A 12,451-nucleotide genomic window follows, 5' to 3' on the forward strand; every position below is an offset into this window, starting at 1 on the left:
CTAGCCAATCACAAGCAGGAGCCATTACAAGCAACATGGGTAGCCTTGGGACAAGTGTCCCCCTTTCCCCTTTGAGAGAGAGGACTTGATAAATGCAAAATCAATTAATTAAATATCCTACATTATCATTGGACCCCTTGGGTGGCCAACCAATAGGCTTCAGGCACACCATGAGGGCAACATGGGGAGGAACTTGACAACTGTCCTTGCTGCCTCTTCAAGCTAGGGCTTCCCTTGTGTGTGTGTGTGTGTGTGTGTGTGTGTGTGTGTGTGTGTGTGTGTGTGTGTGTGTGTGTGTGTGTGTGTGTGTTCTCTCTCATCCCCCCCCCCCCCCTTGTAGGCTCGCCCCCCTCCTTGTAGGGATATTTTTGACTTTGGATGAGCAAGCCCCTTAGTCATCAAGCATGACTAAGCACTTGAAGTAGGGGGTGTTCCCACAAGCATCTCAGGCAAGCTTCTCAAGGCACCTCAAGCACCTTAATCATGCACCAAGTCAAGCACCTCAAGCTTGGGCTGGGTTCCCACCTCAAGCTCAGCCCTAGCTTACCTAAGGTCAAAGGACTTTTACACACATTATTGGAGGTCTTCAATGAAGCTAACCCTAAGGTCTTATGCTCCATTGGTTAGCCTTGCTCTTGATAGACCATCTCCCATTTGGGCCCCTTTACTATTGGCCCCATGTTGAGATAGATCTATAAGCACATATCTATATCTTAACACTTGTTCCCATTTATTCTCCCACATTAAGTGATCAATTTAATATGAGAAAATCATTTGGGTTGGTTAGATATTAGATTTTATGACATAATGCACAAAGATAGACGCTTCACTCTCAATATTGAAAATTTATTTTTTAAGTCAGTAAAAATCATGACATAGAAAATACTGTCCTCCATTTGGATATGGCTTCGCAAAGCAAAACTTGAGGGAACAACATTGTGTGTTGGAGAAGTTTGTTAAGACACGAGCATAAAAAAACTAGTCTCATCACGACTTGGCTACAGAGATTTTGAAGCGCTCCGTACCTCTCCTAACTATAAAGAAAAATTTAAAAAAAATTGTTATTGGCATGATTGGACAATTAGGGCTGTCAATGTTCTTTATTACGTTCTCTTTAGTTGAAAACGATGGTATTATGTTGATTTTTTTTTTCTTCGTCACAGAGTTCCAAAGCCGTTGTAGTCAACACAATCATGGTATTTTGTGGGTAGAAGACGGAGCTCCTTTACTTGATCATGATACAAATAAAACTATTATTGCATTTGTGGACAAGTACACAAGTGAAGACAACTCAAAACTCCTATGAGACCTTCACGAAATACAGAGACATCGCCATTGAAAAACTTGCCTTAAGAAAACAAAATCTTGTCGGTTTGGTTCTCCAAGGTTTCCCATGCCATTCACAGTCATTTTGAGACCGGCTGACAAGGAGCACCAAAAAATCAAAATAGAAAAAAGAAAAGTTTTAGATGTATTACAAACAGTCTCAATACAATTGGTATTGAAAATGACATGTCTTTTGACGAAGCTTGCAGTTGCCTTTTGAAGAATATGCTTTGATAATAAGCAACACATTGTCCACCACAACTCTCTTCTTGAAACGACACATGTAAAGGACATTTACACAAATAATTTTAATCCCACAAATTCAACATAATGGGATGCAAACACTTATCAATTCGTCTTGAACACACATGGTGCAACAAGTTATTGCAGATCATACATGACAAAGATGGACAACACATGGATTGATGCAATAAAATCTCAATTTGATATTTGTGTAGCCAACAATGCAACAACAAGCGAGCGACCTTGCAAGGCAGGCAACACTATTCTCAACACACAACAAATTAGTGCGCAACAAGCATGTTGTATACATAAACACTAACCCTCCTGAGTCCTTAAAAGAAAATCATCTTTGCAAAACCATGACTCGTCTCACACAAACATATTCTTCCAAAATATTCTTGATAAATACGCTCAAGACAAGAAAGTCTCCATCACCTATGCTTAGCTGAATATGCATCAATAATTAACCAAGAGGGAACAACATACAAAAAGTTTGTAAAGCGAAGATCATACGATGCACGAAATATAATATCCTTAAAAGTGTAAAAGACCACTATAGAGAATAATGCTTGCTATACCTCCCTTGGATCAACAATGAGAACCAACATTTGAAAGAATCCTCTACATGGACGGACATATGTGATCAACATTTGCAAGTCATAAAATCAAATGAAATCAAGTTCAGTAAAGACACAAGCCCAATAGAAAAACTTGCAAAGCATTGCACTCTCTCCCCAAGCGCAATAGACAATGACTCATACCACTCACATCAAGCAGATGTTCTTAATGACTTAAACATCAATGTGCACTCTAAAAACCCTTTGCAATTACAACAACATCTTAAGTACCTTGCTATGGCAAATGACGACTACTATGCATGCATTGAAAAGTTAAACCACCAACAACGACACATGTTTGATGACATGATGTTAAACAAACGAATTGAACCGAACAAAGCAATATGTCTCTTCCTTACAGGAGGAGCAGGAACAGAAAAAACATTCACCTTGCTATTGTTAGTAGAAGCACTACAAAGATTCTATAACCATAGAAGCCCACCCAATCCAGAATCTCCAATAGCATTACTAATGGCATATATAGGAAAGGCAACTTTCATTGTTGGTGGCACCACAATGCACTCTGCACTTCACTTGCCTCTGGTTACCTCTTCACAAACAAGTCTGAGTGCTGAAAAGTTGGATGCACTTTCTCTTCTATATAAAGATTTAAAAATTTTAGTTTTTGATGAGGTATCTTTGATTGGTTTAAGCGTGTTTTCCATGGCCGACTCACATTTGCGTGCAATCAAACGAGTCCATCATAAACCATTCAGTGGATTGGATGTCATTTTGTGTAGTGATTTATGTAGAAGAGCATACATAAAAGTAATCAGAGGATCCCCAATGAAGAAGAGCATACATAAAAGTAATCAGAGGATCTCAAAAGATGAATGGCTACGATGATAGACGTCCGCTCTAATGGATCATAGTTCTTGTTGTGGTTCGACAAAGATACAAGCAGTGCAACAGATGAAGCCAAAACGACAGCAAAGACCACATCGCCATCGGCAATCAGGTCATGTCGGGGACGACATGAACGCGGAAGGGGGGAATGTTGACCGCTGGGTCAACAACACAACATAACTCAAGTTTCGTACCAAAGTCTTATCTTTTGCGAGTTATGAAATGCTGCGGATTATGGCTATAAACATCATTTGTAATGAGTAGTTATTCTAGTTTCAGAAGCCGGGGTGCAATGGCACTTCCAGATTGTAAATACAAAGCCATTTGACCCTTTCAACCCCATTTTTGGTTAAACCTAAGGTAGCCTTAGTATATAAGGTACCTAGGTCATTTTTGTAAGAAAGACTTTTATCATAATCAAAACTTAGCGCTGTCGTCTACTGTGTGTGAGAGAGAAAGAGAGTGAGCGTGAGCTTCATCCTCTCGCTACGCCCGGCTCTCTCAACACATTGGAGATCCGACTGCACCATTGTTGTAGGCTCGAGGAGAGCTATGCGACAACGCCAAGCATTCCACGCGAGACGAAGCGCACACGCCTACGCATCTACGAGCTATTTGTGGTCGTAAATGTATCAAACGATGTTTGTTTTCTGCGTGCTAGTAGTCTATAGAATCGTGGCAACATAAGCTACGCATGGGTACTCATAAATTTCCGTTTTGGGCACTATCAAAATTTTGCTCTGTCATCCTACGCGTTTTCCGCAGATGGGTTTAGAGTGAGGGTTTTGAGTGTAGAAGCTTAGGGACAGGTGTATCCTAGTGAGGGGATGGTGTTCCTTAAGTTTCGTACGAATCTGGCATGATTAGGTGAGTTACCTTCCGTATGTGTGTAGGTGGCTAGGTGGTGTAGTTGAGAGCAGTGAGGTTCTTGATTGTGGTTTAGTTGGCCTTCCAGAGTGTTGTATGTGTAGGATGGTCTCAGCTTGACAAGCTAAAGAGATTTTCTCCGTGTGCCTATCGTGTCATATGTGTCCTCGATTGACATTATGTTGATCTAGGTAGTGTTTGCATGCACTTCATGGGTGTGTGACTCGCTCCCGTCCAACATTGGCGCCGCTGCCGGGGACACAAGGACCTAAGTAGGTTTCCTACTAACACTCGTGTGATGGTTGCTTGATTTAGTTTCGGCTAAAGAAAGCATTTTTCTTAAGTGGATCCGGAAGAGGATATTCCGTGATCAAGTGGATAGCCAGGAAGTGTGTGTCTTGCCGAGGGTCTGCGACTAGATAGGTTAAGTAGGATCTGTGGATTAGAGTAGTTGTTGGTGGTCGAGTGATTTGTGAGGTGATAAAAGCGTTTACTAGTCCGTGTGTGGCAGTGAAGCGTTTTTCTACTCATAGATGCAAAACCCCATATGATTTGTAGGAGTAGCTTTAGGTAAGTGACCCGATTCTGATCTAGAGCTATTCAGCATTGAATTATTTGCTAAAGTGCTTGATTGCATTTGAAATCACGGAAAAGTGTGATTTTGAGGGTAAAAATGCATTAAACAAGCTTTTATGGATATTTTTGTATGACTGACTGATGTTGTGCATATAAAAGAAATTTGCAAGGGTTCTGTGAAGAAAACCTGCAATTCTGTAAACATAGACATCTTACGCGTAGAATGTCTCAAGGGGGTTCTGGAGACCAAATTTGAAAATTTTGACTGCACTAGTGTGTTCAGAAGGGGGGATTTACCCTAAGTGTACATTGAAACTAGAGTTTTGGCCAACTCTTGACACCCAAAAGACCAAAGACGGAGTGTCAAAAACGCGAAAACAAGAAACTTAAGATTCTGAGCACAATTTTGCATAAAAACTGCTAGGAATGCTTGAAAAGTAGTGCTCAAGACTTGGGGAGACCTGTGGATGAATTCTAGCAAAAATTTCATCATTAGACATCCTACGCGTAGGATGTCTCCAGGGCACTTTTGGTAAGGAATTTGGGAAAACTGAGATTACCAGTGGGTTGAGAGGGTAGGTTTTACCCTAGTAACATATTGACTTGAGTGTTTTTCCCTATTTTTGTTGACCAAAAGCCAAAAGGCGGAGTCAGAGAACGTAAAATTTCAGAAAAGGCTTAAATTGAGCGATTTTTGCATGTTTTTGCAATTGTGAAGCATACTTGCACTTGTTGAGAGCATAAGGAAGCATCAGGGACACTTCAGTCTCAAAAAATCAGCAGTAGACTAACTACGCGTAGGATGTCTACAGGGTGATCTGGTGGAAATTTTGAAATTCTCAGTTGACCAGTGTGTTTAGAAGGTAGGTTTTACCCTATTTTCACCTGGAAAGTGGAAATTTGACCAAATTTTGACAGATTAAAGCCAAAAGATGAAAATCTCCAGACATCCTACCCAAATTGTGCCCAAGGCCTAATTTTGAGACCAAACCATAGGATGACTCCATAGGCATGTTCTAAATGTTGTATTGAGTGCATGTGATAAATTTCATCTCATTTGGGTCAGTGAAAGAGAAGATTGAACAGACTTTAGCATTTTTGACTGAAAAAGGCAAGGATAGCTAGTTTTGGGGTCTTTTGACATCCAAACTCAAATCTAAGCATAGCATTGGGTTGCTGACATCAAGGGGAAGCTGTGGGACAAGTCTGGGGTCAAACATGCCAAAATGACATCCTACGCGTAGGATGTCTTTTGTGTGATTATGGACTCTAAACAAAATTCTGAGCATACCACAGTGATCAGCACCTTAAGGAGAGTCTGTGGTTCAAATTTGGGTTCATTCTGAGCAAAAAGACATCCTACGCGTAGGATGTCTACTGTATAATTCTGAAACAAAAATTCTATTGTGAACATACCATGCTGTCACATAGCCTTAGGCAAGCCTCCTAGTCAATTTTGGTCCAATTTGGAGTTGATTTGACTTGGGAATTCATCAGAATAGACATCAGGCTTTTGGAACAGATTCTTGATCATTTGACCAACCTATAGGTGTCAGAATCAAAAAGTAAAAATAGCTGTGAGCTTAGCACATCAAGGGGAAGCTACAGTGCAAGTTTGAGCTGAAACAGAGCAAAAAGACATCCTACGCGTAGGATGTCTCTAGGGTCATAAAGTGGTCAAAATTCTACTGTAGCCATAAAGGGAGGTTCTAAGTATCTCAAGGATTCGAGAACTTTTTTCAAAAGTGAATTTGGACCTTGTTTGGCCTATTTACCAAGCAAAGACAAGAATTGTCAGACATCCTACTCTTGGAGTGCACTAGAATCTCTTGCAGCCTAAATCTTGACCTATTGGCATCCAAATTCAATTTTGTGTATACCATTGGGTTGTTGAGCACTAGGAGAATCTTGGGATCAAGTTTGGACAAAATCTGAGCAGTTAGACATCCTATGCGTAGGATGTCTCCAGCTTGATTTAGGACTCCAAATCAACCTATAAGCACACCACTGTGATCAGCACATCAAGGAGAAGTTGGGGTGAAAATTTCAAGTCATTCTGAGCAAAAAGACATCCTACGCGTAGGATGTCTCAAGGCCATTTTCAGGTCCAAATGAAATTCTGAGCATACCATTGTGTTGTTGGACTTCAGGGGAGTCTCTGGACCAAATTTTGTTAAATTTTGAGCATATAGACATCCTACGCATAGGATGTCTCTAGGCCAATTTTAGGGTCCAACTGTACCTTTGACCATACAGGAGTGTTCACAGTGTCACAGAGATCCCAAATCTTTTTTCAAAATTGAATTTGGACTCATTTTGACCATTCTAAACTGCATTTCATTGTTTTGGCCATAACTTTCACAAACGGTATCGGATCGGAAAAGTTTTTATATCAAAACGTAGCCTGAGAGCGGCTCTACATATCTTAGAGAAAAACTTGAACTAAATGTATGCCTATGGCAAGCACTAGGTCAAGTTTGAAAAAAACGTTGTTTGAGGCCTCAAAATTCATCCGCAAGTTAGGGGTGTCTAAAAGCGACAATTTGCGAGAATTGTGACGAAACGGTTGCGGTTTTGGACATAGTTTCGACTTTTCTCTAACCAAAACACTTGAACACAGTGGACTAAGTCTACTTGAACCAAGCAAAAGCTCTTAAGACCAGAAATCATGTCTACCCTAGATTCAAACGCAGCTTACACAAGCTTGGAGATCCCAACGATAGAGGAATATCCTCCCACAGTGGATCTTCCAAACTTGCAATTGATAAAGACCCATCTTGTTGAGAGAGTTTGGATGATTGGGTATGAGAGTGAAGGACTATATAGATACATTGACGACAATGAGGTCAATCTTTGTAGGTGCTCAGATCCATACCTAGAAGAGATAATGGATTACAAGCTCTTATATGTCTACACATACGGAGTCGACTGTCAATGGAGATCTATAGTTGTCGACAAGTATGGACGAGAATACAGTGTTATAGAAAGCACAAATCCACAGATTGTACTAGAAAGAGGTGGATATTTGGTCGATGAAGGACCACACATGCCTCCGTCAAACACTAGAATTCCTATAGGAATTCCAAGAAGAGAGCCACCAGGATTCCCTTCAAGAGAGATAACGAGAGAAGGATTGGGAGAGTCTCTCGTTAGACTTGTAGACGATCGACGAGTTAGACCATCCCAAGTCCAAAAATGGGTAAACAAAAAATACTCCGGAGATAAAGATCCAAGAGATCATGTAACGGCTTTTAGAAGAGTGATTAGAGCAGAGGAAGTTTCAGATTTTGCGACACAGTTTGTGGGATTTGGATTGACTCTAGAAGATGATGCAGCTACATGGTTCGACTCGATGGAAAAATGGGATTTTGAGACCCTAGATGAGCTGTTTGAGGAGTTTATTGAAGAATTCTTGCCAAAAGGCATTGCTCACAACACGCTCTCGCAAATCCATAGATTCAAACAGAAAGAGGATGAATCAGTACGCAAAGCATCATTACAACTCAAGAGATATGTTAAGCTCTGTCCGAGAGCATAATTACCTACGCAAGCACGACTCATGCTGATCTTTATCCAGGGAATGAGACATGCGGGCCTTCAGAAGAATCTGCATATGATAAGGAGGATGACGCTAAACGAGTTGATCAAAGAAGCTCTTTATCTAGTGGATAACTGTGAGGCATGCAAAGAAAAGGACTTAAAGAGTCAAGGAGATGACACATCCTCTCAGCACAGTGTTTCACAGATAAGTGAGTCCATTGCCAAGCCAACGGCACCTATTGATCAAGAAAAGCTTATCGACGACTTGGTCAAGAGGTTGATTCCTCTTGTAAGGTCTGATTCGGGAGAGCCGAAGTGGTGTGAAATTGAGAGAAAATGGACGAACCATACGGGGGAAGAGTGCTATTATAGCATGGAAAATGCTAGGGAGAGGTATGTACAACCTGTTCCAGAAGCACCTACTCCACCTAGATACATTACGGAGAATGCGCTAAGACCAGTAGGAGTTTTAAGGCCACAGTTTGTCTCAGGACAACAACCTCCGCTGCCAAGTGCTAGAATGCCGGTAGACATGAGATACATGCCAATGATGGAAGCATCAAATAAACCAACGCCAATACCAGCTACAATGTGGTATAGCAACCAAAGTGGGTACTACCCTTCAGAGAAACAAAATGTGAGAGAAACACATGGAGTGGTGAGGCCGGTACAACCTCCACCTCCTGTGTTTCAGTCAAAAGAAAGAAGGTATGAAATGGACGAAAGGACATTGCGATTCATTGCAAATAGCGGCTTATTTAGGTCAAAGCTTGCATATAGCCAAGAGGAAATGCTAAAAGAATCTCCTCAACCAGAGACAGATTGTCACAAAAGTCGTGACAACCACTTGGTCAAACAATGTCCTCATACGGAGATCACTGAAGTAAATGCCTATTGTCTTGAGTGTGGCATCACTCACTTGATCCCGGATTGCCCGAAAAAACCAAACCAAATCAAGAAAATCACGACAAATGTATCAGGGATTGTTCAGCTCCCTAGTAGCTCAGAAAATGAAAAGGTTGTACCACTTCAAGTAGTTACGAGAGCACAAGCTCAAAAGAAAGCTGATGAGAATCCAAAGACAAAAAACACGAAAAGTGACACGAGTCCAAAGACAGATGATGGACCAAAGACAAACGCACCTAGTCAGAAAACCAAGAGCAAACGAAATAATTGGAAAGCGAGAAAGACTAGGATGAAAGCACGCATGGAACGAGAGAAAAAATCCCTAGCTGAGAAGCTTACCAAAGCTGAGGAGAAGATAAAACAACATGAGGAAAAGGAGGCCACTTCTCTTACACAGATGGTTAAACCTCTAGAAGAACCATCCACGGATGAGAAACCGAAAAGTGCTAGTTCAGGAGGATCTGTGTTGGCAGAGAAGGTTAATGAGTCATTAGATGCCCTCTTGAAAGCCTATGATGTGAGGCTCAAAAACAACCAAACCCAAGAACACAGGTGGATGACATATCCCTATACGGAACTAGAAAAGCAAAGGTTTGAAATGTGCAAGAAAATGATTCAAACAGCCCAAGCTTTACTAGAACCACCAGTTGCAAAACCTGAGGATGTGATCGGTGTCATGCCTACACAAGTAATCCCACCAAACCAGGAACTAAAAGAGCCAAATTCTAGTCATGAGCACAGACCAAACCTCAAAGACCCAGCATTTGAACCAAGGATAGTACTGAATACCACGGATAACTCTTCCGAGGGATTTCACCAAGCTATACCTGAGGATTGTAAAGATATAGATGGTCTTAACGAATTGTGGAAACAAGTCAGAGAGGCCAATGAAGCCGATGACCTAAGAAGACGAGTAGACAAGACTGGTGATGAACGAGGAGTGTTTCTACCACCAATAGAGGAATTTGAGACTGGATCTCAAATGAATCTAGACGTGCGATCATATTAGGGCGACAAAGATGTGTACAATCTATGGATAGTCAATCCCATTCGCTAAGAACACTACCGTCCTACATGGGACAGTACGAGACCAAGTCAGATGTGGTTGCAGTCCCATCACAAAGATTGTCTCCCAACAAGGCCATCGATTCAAAGGGGCTAGTAGATATTCTATCTACCCCAGTCACCTGTACAATAATGTTAGCCGAGTTGCTCAGAATAAGACCAAACATGTGGGCTAATGTGGGTAAATGTTTAGAGAAATTTGGTGTAAAAACCCCAATGACTCAAATCGAGGAAGGCATCAAAGAGCTTGAAATGCCTCAACTAAATACTAGGCCAGTGCCATTAAACAAGGTAGGCGAGTATTACGAGGGAGAAGATAGAAACACCACCCTTCCTATGGAATTCAATAATGTAAAAACCGTGGCAATCCTTGACAGTGGAGCTGGTGTGGCCATTGCAACCAAAGAGGTTTGGAAAAAATGGGAAAAACCTGCCTTGATATCCACATGAATGACCGTACAGCTTGCAAACGGACACAAGGAAAATCCCCTAGGACTGCTAGAAAAAGTACTTGTTACTTCTTGTGGCATTGAATATGAACATACTTTTGCTATTGTTGACTTTGGCAAGAAGAACAACTATGACATCATTCTGGGAAGACCATTCATGCGACAATTGAAAATGGTCCAAGATTGGGGTTATGACCATATATACCTGAGACCTGTGGATGTGTGGAGTTTCACAATGTGGTAGCTTGAAACTTGAGGAATGTATCCTAGAGCGTGTTATAGAGAATATGGACGATATCCCAGAACCATTTCCTGAAGAAGAGTTAGAGCCTTTTGGATGGGAACACATCTTGGCTACTCTGGACGTGTGCGCCGTGAAGGATGCTCCCACAACAAAGTTTTGTAATGAAAATGTCTATGATGTCATTCCTTATTTTGCAGTGAGTGTAATCCAGGAAAACAAAGAGAACCAGACATCAACAAGCTCTCGAAATAAGGATCAAACAAAGAAATGTGGAGAATCAAAGATGAAGACGACGACGAGTTCTATGGCTCTATAGAACACTTCGAGCTTCAAGAAGATCAACGACCCGGGAATCAATGTCATCGCTACACGAATAAAGTGCATCAAAAGTGGATTCCAAAGTCCTCGGTGAAGACACAGCCACCACAAGCATCCTCACCTAATAAGGATGCAAAGACTAAGCTAGGAGGAATACGACCAGAGCAACAAGCTAACAATGCTCTAATCAATGGGCTACAAAAGTCCTCCAAGAAACTACCACCCACGAGCAAACAGACAGTAACTTTCCACTACCAACCAAAAAATCAAGGGAAAGTACAAGAAGTCAACCTTGCTGAGGATAGTAGCGATAGTGATGAATCTTACGACATCCCCTATCATCAACTCAGGCCATCACTATCACCAACCCCTTCAGCAACAACCATGACAGGTCAAAATAACAGGACAACAAGTCAAAGCCAAAAAGCTCGACAAATCTAGATACCAAAAAGCCAGATCGGCCAAAAACAGATATGGATCAAGAAGACAAAGATCTCTAATGACAAATCACAAGATCCAACAACAAAACAAAAACAAGGAAAGCGTGCACGAACGGGTAAGAATATCACAAAATCACAAGCTTTCACAACTCAGGTTTGGGCTCCAAAGAAGTTGATTCAAGCACAAAAAAGTCAGGAATTCATTTGGATTCCAAAACAACCACAATATCAACTTTCAAATCCTAAATCCCGTCCCCAACCAAGCGTACAAGGGCTGAAGCAAAGACCACTGTCGACTCACACAACAAAAAGGTGGATCCCAAAGAAGTCTCTTCAAACACAAACGAAGCACAGGCAAGTATGGGTTCCCAAACGAGCGTCAGCAACAAAACAGCCAATAATCGCAAAGAAATGGGTCCCAAAGATGAACAACAAAACTGCTGTCAGTGCATCGCCTCTTGAATTCTTACAATTCTTCCTACGATTAGTACAATTGAAAGAGAACAAGTCGCTTCAATCAAGCAACGATACAAGGAGCTTCAAAGACCATTACATTGCTTAGAATAGGAAGCCTCGCCAACAAATACCAATAAGCAAATTGCTTATACCCACATCTTGCACAACATCAATCTTTTCCATGCATTGACTGTGTATGCATAATAGGGCTACATTACAAGGCCTGCATAGGCACAACTTTTAATTGCCCAAGCACAACACATACCCTTTGTGATACCCTGTCGTAAAGGATGACTCCAAATAGGAAGGGGGGAGGCATTCTGAATGCGGACCTAACATTATGACTATTAGAGGGCAATGTTTTGTGAGATGCATTGAATTTTTGCGTTTTATTGTGATAATTTTTTGACAAAATTTAGAGTATATGCCCTCATAGTAGTGTTACAGAGGAGTATGGGGACAAAATCCATATATGAGCCCCTAGGGACATGTGTATAGTGTACATAGCATTTAGATTTCTATTTGAATGATTTTTTTTTTGTTGAGTTGTTTTAAGAT

The sequence above is a fragment of the Adiantum capillus-veneris genome, chromosome 23 (assembly GCF_014529385.1).
Source record: "Adiantum capillus-veneris isolate H3 chromosome 23, ASM1452938v2, whole genome shotgun sequence".
NCBI lineage: Eukaryota > Viridiplantae > Streptophyta > Polypodiopsida > Polypodiales > Pteridaceae > Adiantum > Adiantum capillus-veneris.